Here is a 12,531-nt window from a genome sequence, read left to right as displayed (position 1 = left end):
GAGCTACTTCTGAAAAGCCTATGGTGGGCTACTTGAGGTTAGGTCATGGATGACTTCATGGTTTGCTTGATGGTTAAGTCAAGTCTGGTAAGCACCGCCCAACGCACCTGCTTCACCGCTGAGCTGCTTGTTCAGCAGCTTCTGACCGTGTTAACTGGGACGTGGCTTGGTACTTGCTGATCTGGCCAGGAGTCTGGCTCTTCGCTGAGCAGCTTGGTTTGACCACTGAGCAGCTGGTTCAACAGCTTGGCTTGTGCCAAGCTCGTGTCTGACTGTGTCAAGCATATTTCTGATCGTGCCAGGCCTAGTCTGATGCTAGGCTGAGCGGCTAAGCAGGTCTGCTCAGTTGCCTTGTGGAGCAGTTTTGTACAGGTCAGGTAGGTGGCCAGGTCAGCTCAGCGGGGCTTGTTCCATGCTCAGCTGCCTAGTGGAGCCCCTTGATTTTCTTGACTTTTTTTGCTTTTTGACCATGAATCTTTTCTCTTCTTTTCGTCATTTTATTGGCTACAAAATAGATAAAAAGGCCATACAAACATAAATATACCAAATTGTGATATTTTATACAAAAAGTATTGTTTTAAGTTGGTTTTTCTCAATTATGCTTAAGATAAGTGCCATAAAAGTGTATGATTTTTAGGTTTGTTTGGCACTTATCATTAACCTCTCAAGATTTCTGTGTATTAATCAATTAAGCAATCTTTTAATCGATTAAGCCATAACTGAAAGTCTGTTTTCAAAAACCCGTTAATCGATTAACATGACAATTTAATCGATTAATATCTTTTATATCAGTTTTGAGCTAATTCTATTATTTTGAAACAAAATTCATTCCGTTTTTAAAACAGTTTTTTCTTCACCTTCAGTAAGCAAGAAGGAAAAATATATGAGAGAAAGAATCAAAGATTCACTATGCTAAAAATTTCAAAGCTATCTTGATGTATCTTTGAGTTTTCTTGAATGAGCTTCAAGAGTGAAAAAAAAGAGAATAGAGAGAAAAAACATAGAAACATTTTCATTGAGCAAAACCATTTTTCATTCAATTGAAAACACTCTTTGCATGATTTCATAATTAGGTCTTAGGGCTGTGTTTGTGAGATCTTTCTGTCAAGGGTTTTTAGAGTCGATTATAGAGTTGTAATCCGCACATTCTACTGTGCAAAGTATCTCGGCGAAAGTTCTGAAATTGAGAAAAATTCTCATGATTTGTGGTATCATCACGGGTTGAGAATTAGGATTCTTCATTAGATAGAAAGTCTTGATTTGAGCAAGAGTTTCGGCTGGGGCCAAATTGCGCGAAAGGTATGGTATCCAAGTAGGCGTAGATAATGGGTCAAACCGGGATTTGTGGCTCACCGGTTTCAAGAAGGAAGTTTCTATCTCGTTGCATTGGAAGTGTGGTTGTAAATTACATTTCTGATTAGTGAAGAAAATCTCCCAGATCAACCTAGAGGACTGAATGTAGTTTGCAGTGAACCGCAAACGAACCAGGATAAAATCCTCGAGCAAATTTTCTCTATCCCTATCTCTTTATAATTTAGTCTTTATTGCGTCATGTTTTGATTAGATTACAGTCATTAATTGCTTGATGTGTTAATCTGTTGTTAGTCAAGAATCAATCATAGGATAGTAAAGATCAAGAATTATCACGGTTTTTATGAAGCGAGAAAACTAAATTTTCAAAGTAAAAAAATCAATATAATCAATTAACGTTCTGATAATAATCGATTAAGTGAACTGACTTTAATCGATTAACCTTGTTGATAATCGATTAATTGCAGCAGCTTTGAATTCTGCGCAAATATCGGAAAAGTGGGACTGGTGATCCGCGACACCTATTCCCCCCCCCCCCCCTCTAGGTATAGTCATACTTTATTGGTAACCAATAGCAACTACTCTAATGGTAGCTTCATGCTATCCTGACAAAGATGAGAAAGGTAAACCAATTAAGGTAACAAAAATATAGTAGGCCCAATATTATGTTTAGTTTTTTCATGTGTGCTAGATATTAAAACAATCCTAAAAAAATCCCATTTATTGGCTACCAAAAGAATCATGAAACTTATAAAAGGAACATTAAGCGTGGGATTATGGTATCCACGAGATGCTTCATTAAGCTTAATAGGTTATTATGATTCCAACTTTGTTGGATGAAAAATGGATAGGAAAAATACTAGTGGTACATGGCACTTATTAGGAAGTTCACTAGTATCATGGCATAGTAAGACACAAGCTTGTGTGGCTCTTTCAACAACTAAAGCGAAATATATTGTGTGACAATACAAGTGACAATACAAGTGAAATACGAGATCATATTCAAAAAGGTGATTGTGTGATTGAGTTTGTAGAAACTTCAAAGCAACTAGTTGATATCTTCACCAAGCTACTTCCTAGAGATTCTTTACTTTTATTAAGAAGAAAACTAGGAATCCTTGATGAATCATATCTTAGTTAGTTTTTTCCATGTTTTTTTTTAATTCATTGAATTCTTTTCGTTCTTTTTCCAATACCTACATTGTTTGATCGAATGCATGTTATCCTTGGTTATGTATGTTATCAAATGATTAGGTAACCTAATTAGTGATTAATAAGTGTATACGTCAAGTTATATCTAGTTAAATCTAAAGCAATTCCTAAGAAAAATATGAAATATGTCAAAATCTATGAAAATTTTGACCGTGTCAAGCGGAATTTATGACCGTGCCAGGTCTAGTCTGGTGCTAGGCTGAGCGGCTCAGCAGGTCCACTCAGCTGCCTGGTTGAGCAGTTTGGTCCAGGTCAGGCTGGTGTCCAGGTCAATTTGGTGTACAGTTCATCTCAGTGGGGCTTGTTCCACGCTTAGCTGCCTGGTTGAGCACCTTGATTTTCCTAACTTTTTTGCTTTGTTGACCATGAGTCTTTTTTCTTCTTTTCTTCATTTTAAATCCTAAAAAATACATAAAACGAAGATACACATACAAATATACAAGATTGTGGTATTTTATACAAACAATATTGTTGTAAGTTAGTTTTTTCCAATTATGCTTAAGATAAGTGCCATAAAAGTGTATGTATTTAGGTATGTTTGGCACTTATCAAACTCCCCCCAACTTAAAACCTTGTTTGTCCTCAAACAAAAGGTGAAAAATATCCAAAAATTAATTTGGCTAAAAATAATAATAATGATCAACATGATTTCAAAAGTATAAGCATGTCAAAAATAAATTTCAATGAGATTTTTAATGGTTTGTGAATTTACACACATAATGCTTCAAACAAGAAATCAATGCTTTTGTTTGTCAAAAATGTGTAACAATTTACCTAAGCAAATATTTTTCTAACCAAAAAGTGTTTATTTTGCACATAAGTTCAAAGTTAGAACATTTGGAGGGAAAGTGTTTCACTCAAATTTTCAAGCATTTGTTTGTAGTAATTTGAACTTGTTTTTCATCTCACCTATTCTCTGAAATTGCATAATTAATCAAAGATCACTAAGGTCTTCTTTTGGGTTGTAATGAGGCTTGGTTTGAATAATGGTTTTTCTAGATTTTCAAAGCTAAGTTTAAAAAGAGAGCGCATTTTTAAAAAATTTCAATGGAACACTTTACTCTACTTTTTTCCATTATTGTTTTCCAATCTCTTTTACTTCTTTGAACCTTGGCTTCTATTTTTCTCAATTTCTTTTTGTTTCTTTTTGCAATGTTTTTGTTTCTTTTTTCATTATTGTTTGAAGATTGAGTTTTTTTATTTTTACTATTCTTTAAAAATTTAATGCTCTCTTAGAACATTTTTCTCAATTTGGTTTTATGGAATAATTTGAAAAAAATGATTTCATTTGTTTGGCTCAAAAGGTGCTTATCAAAGGATGTTCATAATTTGGTTTGGACTTTTTGGCCTTTGGTTCAATTAGGTTCAACTAATCAAAGAACATGCATTGATCACTTCTTATCATTTTTATGCAATTAAGAGATTTAAAGATTTAAACAAGTCTAATTAGACAAATCAAATGTTGATTCTCACTCATGTGTTTGGCTCACTCTCTTACTTGGTCTGGATTCACACTTTTTAATACAAAAGTATTTGCAAAGATCTTGTTACATAAAATTGAATTTTCAATTTGCAAAAATTTTCAAGTTATGACATTATGTGATTTTTTCACACAAATTTAGCATACATCTCATTTTTCTCAATCAAAGCTTAATTTAAAGTATGCTTAACATTTCTAATCATGTGATCATGCTTCAAAAATTTTGTTTTAGCCATTTTGGTTTCAGTTTTGAATTTTTTTTGAGTTTTTGAACAAACAAACTTACTTTTTACATTTTTACACAATCTAGTTAAGAAAGAAATTTTTTTAAATTACATCAAGTCTTGTCCCCCCTTTTAAATGAAGGCTTGTCATCAAGCCTTAAATTTTTTTGGGGTTTACTTGATATGATTTAAAAAATTTGTTTACTTTTTCTAAAAATAATAAATTAATATAAAAAATTGATGAAATAAATTTTTACCACACACTAGATTGCCTTCTAGTTAGCGCTCTTTTAACGTCATTAACTTGACGTCAGTCTTTGGACGAGATTATTCTGATTCATCATTGATGATGGGGCCTGACTCATCACCCAAATAAGGTTTTAACCTCTGTCCATTTATCACCCAAGTTGATTTTGTCTTGGGATCTTTCAACTCAATTGCTCCATATCCTTTTACTTTGTTGATGACAAATGGTCCAGTCCATCTGGTCTTTGAATTTTCCTGGAAGTATTTTGAGCCTTGAGTTGAATAGAAGTACCTTTTGCCCTTGATAAAAAAATTTCTTTTTGATTCTGGAGTCATGGTACTTCTTTGTTTTCTCCTTATACAATCTTGAGGATTCATATGCATGGAACCGCATTTCTTCTAATTGATGTAGTTGATCCTGTCTTTTAATCTCTGCATCATTTAAATCAAAGTTTAGAAACTTGAGAGCCAAATAGGCTTTATGCTCCAATTCAAATGGTAGATGACAAGCTTTTCCATAAACAATTTGATATGAAGTTTGGCCTATTAGTGATTTAAATGCAGTTCTATAGGCCCAGAGAGTATCATTCAGTTTTTGTGACCAATCTTTTCTTGAAGCAGAGACTGTTTTTGTGATCAATACTCTTGGTGTGCCGAAACGAGTAAAAATGTTATTTTTCAAAAAATTTATCACAGCTTTCACATCGGCTTTGGGTGTTGCTAATGCTTCCACCCAGCGGAAAACTAGTCAACAACCACCAAGATATATTCGTTTGTAAAGACATTTCACTTTGTTTCCCAGTTCCCCCATACCTTTGGCATGCATCACACTTTTGGACATACAATTGGACATCTTTTTAAATAGTTGGCCAAAAGAATCGAGATTGGAGTACTTTTCCTGCGGTTCTGTTCCCATTGTAATGTTCCCCATAGGCCGAATTATGGCAGTGCCATAATATTTTCTAGGCCTCATTTTCATCAACACATCGTCTAATAATATTATCGGTTCCTTCTTTAAATAAGTAAGGTTCATCCCAGACATATTGATTCATTTTTTTGAGAAATTTTTTCTTTAGCTGATAATTAAAGTTTAGGAATTATACCTGAGGCTTTATAATTTGTTATATCAGAAAACCATGGTCTTGTCTGAAGTTGAAATAGCTTTTCATCAGGGAATGTTTCTGCTATCTCTTGTTCTCTTAACGCGACTTCTGTATTAACCAATCTTGACAAATGATCTGCCACTTGGTTTTCTTTTCCACTCTTGTCGCAGATTTCTAAATCAAATTCCTGCAAAAGCAACACCCATCTAATTAATCGTGGCTTGGAATTGGGTTTCTTTAGAAGATATTTGATTGCAGCATGATCAATATAAACAATTGTTTTTGCCCCAATCAAATAGCTTCTATATTTTTCCAATGCAAATACTATTGCTAGCAGTTCTTTTTCAGTTGTAGCATAATTAATTTGTGCTTCATTTAGAACTTTGCTAGCATAATGTATTGCATGAAATACCCGTTGCCTTCTCTATCCTAGAACTGCACCAACTACATAATCGCTTGCATCACACATTAATTCAAATGGGGATTTCCAGTTTGGTGCAGTAATGATAGGAGCAGTTACCAAGCATAATTTTAATTGTTTGAATTCTTCTAAACAAGATTTATCAAAATTAAAAACAGAACCTTTTAAGAGTAAGTTGCATAAGGGCTTAGCTATTTTAGAGAAGTCCTTGATAAATCTACGATAGAACCCAGCATGTCTGAGAAAGCTTCTGATTCCTTTAACATTTGTTGGAGGAGGCAGCTTCTCGATCCCTTCTATCTTAGCTTTATCAACTTCTAATCCTTTAGCTGAAATTTTGTGCCCAAGTACAACTCCTTCAGTGACCATGGAATGACATTTTTCCCAATTCACAACCAAATTAGTCTACTTGCAACTTGCCAAAATTGTCTCCAAATTTGTTAAGCAAGCTTCAAAAGAGTCTCCGAATACAGAAAAATCATCCATGAAGACCTCGATGCATTTCTCCACCAAATTAGCGAAGATAGCCAGCATGCAACTTTGAAAAGTTGCAGGAGCATTACATAGTCCAAATGACATTTTTCTGTAGGCATAAACACCAAATGGACATGTAAATGCTGTCTTTTCTTGGTCCAATAGATCCATAGCAATTTGATTGTATCTGGAATACCCATCCAGGAAACAGTAGAAGGCTTTTTCCAGCTAATCTTTCCAACATTTGATCCATGAAGGGTAGAGGAAAATGGTATTTTCTTGTGGCGGTGTTGAGTTTGCGGTAATCAATGCAAACTCTCCAACCAGTAACAACTCTGGTCGAAATGAGTTAATTGTTTTCATTTCGGATCACCGTCATCCCTCCTTTTTTCGGCACCACTTGGACTGGACTTACCCGTTTGCTATATGAAATAGGGTAAATCATGCCAGCCTCTAAAAAATTTACAATCTCTTTCCTTACTACTTCCTTCATTGCCGGATTAAGTCTTCTTTGTGGTTGAGCACATGGTTTGTAATCATCTTCCATCATGATTTTATGCATGCAATATGATGGACTGATGCCTTTGAGATCTTTTTAGGTCAATCCTAGTGCTGCTCGATGCTTTTTCAAGACTTGTATAAGTTTTTCCTCTTCTACTTTGGACAGCTCACTATTAATGATAACTAGATTGTTGGTTTCCCCATTTAAGAAAACATATTTCAAATGGGATGACAATTCCTTCAGTTCCAGTTCTAATTCTTTTTCGGCTGGTACACTTGGATTTTGGTGGAGAAATAATTCATCAGAAAAATGTTTGATGATTTCATCACTTGTGTATTAAAGAATATATAAAATGCGGAAAGTAATTAACAATAAATAAAGGTTAATAAGTTAGTTTCATCACTTTTGTATATTAAAAGGTGTTTTCAACAAATAAATTTATTGATAACACTTTACTATTTTACAATTTACACCTCTTTCAAGATTCAATTGTAGTATAGTATAGAGTTATGTTGAACCACAAGGAATTGTCTAATAAAATGAATCATATAAATATATCAAAGCACAAATAATGGTTTAAACGTATTTTGATGGTTTTTCGGTTTGATTTGCACATAAATAAATTAACAAGAAAAATAAACTAAGTATTCACAAATTCTTGAGGAGACAAAATCAAATTGAATAAGGAAAATATATTTCTCAACTTCTTTTGAGTTTGAACTACTTAGACAAGTTCTTATGTTTTACTTTGATTAACTCCAAACACCAAGTTCTAAAATCCTCCTTGTTGTGTATGTCCTAAAATGGTAGAATGATAATCACTTATATTTATTACTAAACAATATTACGTCCACAAAGAGATTAGGTTGTCACACCCTAATCTTGGCTACTCTAATATTGAAATAGTAATGAATATAAGATCACTTGAAATCATTTTTTAGGTGATCAATCTAAAAAGAGCATTAAGTACTTCTCAAACAAATAAAATTAACCAAAGCACCAACTTGAATGATTAAATTTAAACTTTTGTACTTTTGTAAATTAAGAAGAAGTAGAAATTACATAACCTTTATTCAAAAGAAAATGTTTAGGAGCATGAGCCATCCATCCAAGGATAGGATGCTTTTGAGTTCCAAATGAGAGTACAAAATTGATTTTTGCATCTCATTTGTCTTCTCCTTTTCTCCTCTTGAATTCTAAACTAAAAACTACAAAACTTACTTGAAATTAAAAGCTCTAAACTAAGAAATGTAGAAAGAACTTCAGAGAGAGTTTTCTAGTGAGTGATTTCTTTCTTTCAAGTGTTTTTGATCTATTTTGGTATATATTGCTCGAATGAAATGGTCTCTATTTATAGGTCTCTATTTATAGGTCTCAATGCTGGACCCCTGAGCTGCTTGGCTGGACCGCTAAGCACCTGATCAAACCTTTCAGCATGGGTTTGCTCCCTTGATCAAGTAGCTTAGTCACCTCCTTGTGCTTGACTCATCAAAGCTAGTTGTGAGCTATGGAAGCAACTATTGTGAGCTACTTTTGAAAATCCTATGATGGGCTACTTGAGGTGAGGTCATGGATGCCTTCATGGTTTGCTTAATGGTTAAGTCAAATTTGATGCACACCGCCCAGCGCACTTGCTTCACCGTTAAGCTGCTTGATCAGCAGCTTCTGACCGTGTTGACTGGGATGTGGCCCGGTGCTTGCTGATCTGGTCAGGAGTCTGGTTCTCCGCTGAGTTGCTTGGTTGGACAACTGAGCTGCTTGTTCAGCAGCTTGGGCTTGTGCCAAGCTCGTGTCTGACCATGTCAAGCTGAATTTCTGACCGTGCTAGGTCTAGTCTGGTGCTAGGCTGAGCGGCTAAGCAGGTCCGCTCAGCTGTCTGGTTGAGCAGTTTGGTCCAGGTCAGGCTGTTGTCCAGGTCAGCTCAGCGAGGCTTTTTCTACGCTTAGCAGCCTGGTTGAGCACATTGGTTTTCTTGACTTTTTTGCTTTGTTGACCGTGAGTCTTTTTTCTTCTTTTCTTCATTTTAAATCATAGAAAATACATAAAACGAAGATACACATACAAATATACAATATTGTGGTATTTTATACAAAAAGTGTTGTTTTAAGTTGGTTTTTTCCAAGTATGCTTAAGCTAAGTGTCATAAAAGTGTATGAAATTATGTCATTTCTTATATATTTGATGTGAAATCTTTTCTTATAGGAATGTTAGAATAATTAAGGATAGATTATTTTTAGTGAAATTGATGAAAGTTAACAAAAACAAGGTTCAATTGATCCATTATCAATTAACAATTGAATGTGTGATGTTTTGGAAAAAAGTTTCATATATCTAATCGATCATCCCATGACAAAATTGCACTCTCTGCCTATGGATTTAATTATCTATGCAAATTTCATTTTGCCTAATCAATTAATTAATCAGTAAATTGGAAAAAATTCTACAATTTTCTCTATGCTTAATCAATTATAAATTAGTGTTAATCGACCATTTCAAGAAGAGCGTCACATACCTCCTCGCCACTACAATGTTTGTTTCAAGGATTGTCAGGAGAAGGTTTGTATCAACAAGATTCAAGAACCAAAAGTTTAAAATAGTTTATATCTGCTGGAGAGTAAACTCTAATGCCGCATAAGACTTTCTATAAGCTTTGAGCACGAAGAATAAAGTTCTTTATTAAATTGAAGCGAATGCCACACGAAAAATAGCTCTTTGCTTCAAGAACAAAAGGTAGTGCAAATGCTATGATTTTGGAACAATTCTGCATAAATTGTCACTTCGCTTTGGTTTGTTCAAGCTCAAGGACTATGAAACATTTAATGTTTACTCACAAGAACTGAAAGCATTAATGGTAATTCAAAAACAATGAAAAGAACTAAGACACGTTGTGAATCTGAGTCTGTTAGCTATTCAACGGCTGCATTTATTGAAGATTTGTGAATAGTCATGAAAAATGTAGTAGCATACACTTACAAGAGATACTGAGGTCGAGAGTTGATTAAGGATCGGGTAGGTATTAATACCCCATCCTCCCATATTAAAACGGTAGTCTTACTAATAATATGGACTTTTATACCATTAAATAAATATTTAATTAAAAGTCTAACTACCAAAATAGCATATTTTATTTTTAATATTTGTGTCTAACAATAGTTCATCTTGCTCCTACACATCCCTAGGTGCAATAGGAAAATCAAGACTACGTAGTTCTAATTTAAAAGGTTATTGGTTTGATTTGATTAAAACTTTTGAAATCATGTAAATTTTTCGAATGGGAGTTAATGTACGAAGAATCGACATTGACCACTTATTTCCTTCGTGCTTCGATAAATAACAGAGGCAATATTAAAGACTACAACCGCTTCTTGACTCAAAGGGAAAGAAAGATGTGACACGAGTCATAATTTCGCTACTGAATCCCCATCAAATATTTAAATTTTTAAAGTATATATTTAGAAATAATTCATTTTAGAAAAATGGAAGTAATAACAAAGAAATAGCACTGATCGTAGACTGACTTTTCACTCATGGAGCAGAAAGGAAAAGACGACCCAGTAAATACATTGGGTTATTCAAATCCCATAAGTTTAATTTAAATGCCAATGATTCATCATCATAAGTTGGTAATACTCTCCAGCAAGCCATGTGCCATGGTCTATATTGACACCTTTATTTGTCTTCATCAAAGCTATATCTTCTCCTCTATGCTTAGTAATGAAGGCACCTAATGCAGCTCTTTTCTGGAATGATATATCTCCATAAGAGCCAACCGCTTGGATAGAGTACTACGTTAGAATTGACATTTAACAACATCCATTTAACAACGCTTGTGTGTTGAACACTGTTAGAAGTAAGTGTTGTTAAATGTGATAGGTGAATACACATTCAACAATGCTTGCTTCAATGAGTGTTGTTAAAAGTCATACATTTACACATTCAATAATGCTTGTTTTAGTGAGCGTTGTTAAAAGTCATACATTTACACATTTAACAGCGCTCGCTTCAGTGAGTCCTATTAAAAGTCACACATTTAATAGCGCTAGCTTCAGTAAGAGCGGTTAAAAGTCATACATTCAACAACGTTTGTTTCAGTGAGCATTGTTAAAAATCATTCATTCATACATTTAACAGCGATTGCTTTAGTGAGCGCTGTTAAAAGTCAAATATTTAGCAACTCTTGCTTTAGTGAACACTGTTAATGGTCATACATTCAAACAATGTTTACTTTAGTGAGCGCAAATCTTTGTAGATTTAAAAACAAAACTTCACACATAATAATACGCATATCATTCAGTTTTCTGTTTCTCTTATTCTTCTTCTTCTTCTTCTTTTTCATGGGTAAACTTTTTTCTCTTTTGTTTTCAGTTTCTCGCTTCAAGCAAGTTATTAGTTTTGGTTTCTCTCTTCAAGCATAAGATGAATTGTTTTCTTATTTCACCTCATTTATATCTCTTTGATTAACTCTTGTTGTATGCATTTACGTCTATGTTAATTGCTTATATTATAATAAAGGAATCTGTCAAAGTTGAATCTAGCTGGAGTCGTTGATGATTTACCAAACATGCAATTTTTGTATGTATTTCTTGTATTTGGTTTTTTTAATCCTTATTTTCGGTGAAAATTTTGATTTGATTATTATATTGAATCTGAACTATGTCTTTTTATCGCTGACAACAAATCTTTTTATATCTTCAGTTAAGGGAGACAAGAAATTCATGGATTAGTCATGTACATATTCACCACCTTTGACCCTTTCATTAGTGCATATATTCTTTTCGGTAAATGGATTTGAACAAAGGGATATATGTTCATGCAATGGTTTAAGAATTGAGTTTTCATAATGATGTTTCCATTATAAATGTGGTGGAGTTGGGCATGTTTGTCATGTGTTTGATAGAATGTCTGAAAGATATGTTGTCTTATTTAGAAAGTAATTATTTAACAGCGATCGCTTCAGTGAGCATAATTAAATGTTTATTTTCTACAGCGTTTCAAAAGCTTTGTTGAATCTAGCCTTATATTCTATTACACTCACGTAACATTACGCCAGAGTTAACATTCAACAACGCTTATTTTAGATGTATAACAGTGCTTTCGGACGCTTTCTTTTTTACCGCAATAGTATACGGTTATCATTAACAACGCTTCACAAACATTGTTGTATTGATCATATACCACAGCGCAACACACAAAAAGCGCTGTCATATAGTGCACCAATACAACAATGCATCGTCCACAAAGCGCTGTCATATATTCTTACTAAACAACGCATTTTATAGGTCTTATTAACAGCGCTTATTGTTGTGTTGTTGATGTTCATATGTTTAACAACACAGTAACAAAAAAGCGTAGTTAATTATAACACCTTAATTATTCATAAATTTTCTCGAACAACACCTTAATACAAAAGCACATCACACGCATAGCGCTATTGTATTAATAATATATATATATATATATATATATATATATATATATATATATATATATAACAGCGCATCACACACATAGCGTTGTTGTATTAATAATGTACAACAAACATACTACAAAAATAAATA

Source organism: Lupinus angustifolius, chromosome LG11, assembly GCF_001865875.1.
Source record: "Lupinus angustifolius cultivar Tanjil chromosome LG11, LupAngTanjil_v1.0, whole genome shotgun sequence".
NCBI lineage: Eukaryota > Viridiplantae > Streptophyta > Magnoliopsida > Fabales > Fabaceae > Lupinus > Lupinus angustifolius.
Note: the sequence above shows the minus strand (reverse complement) of the source record.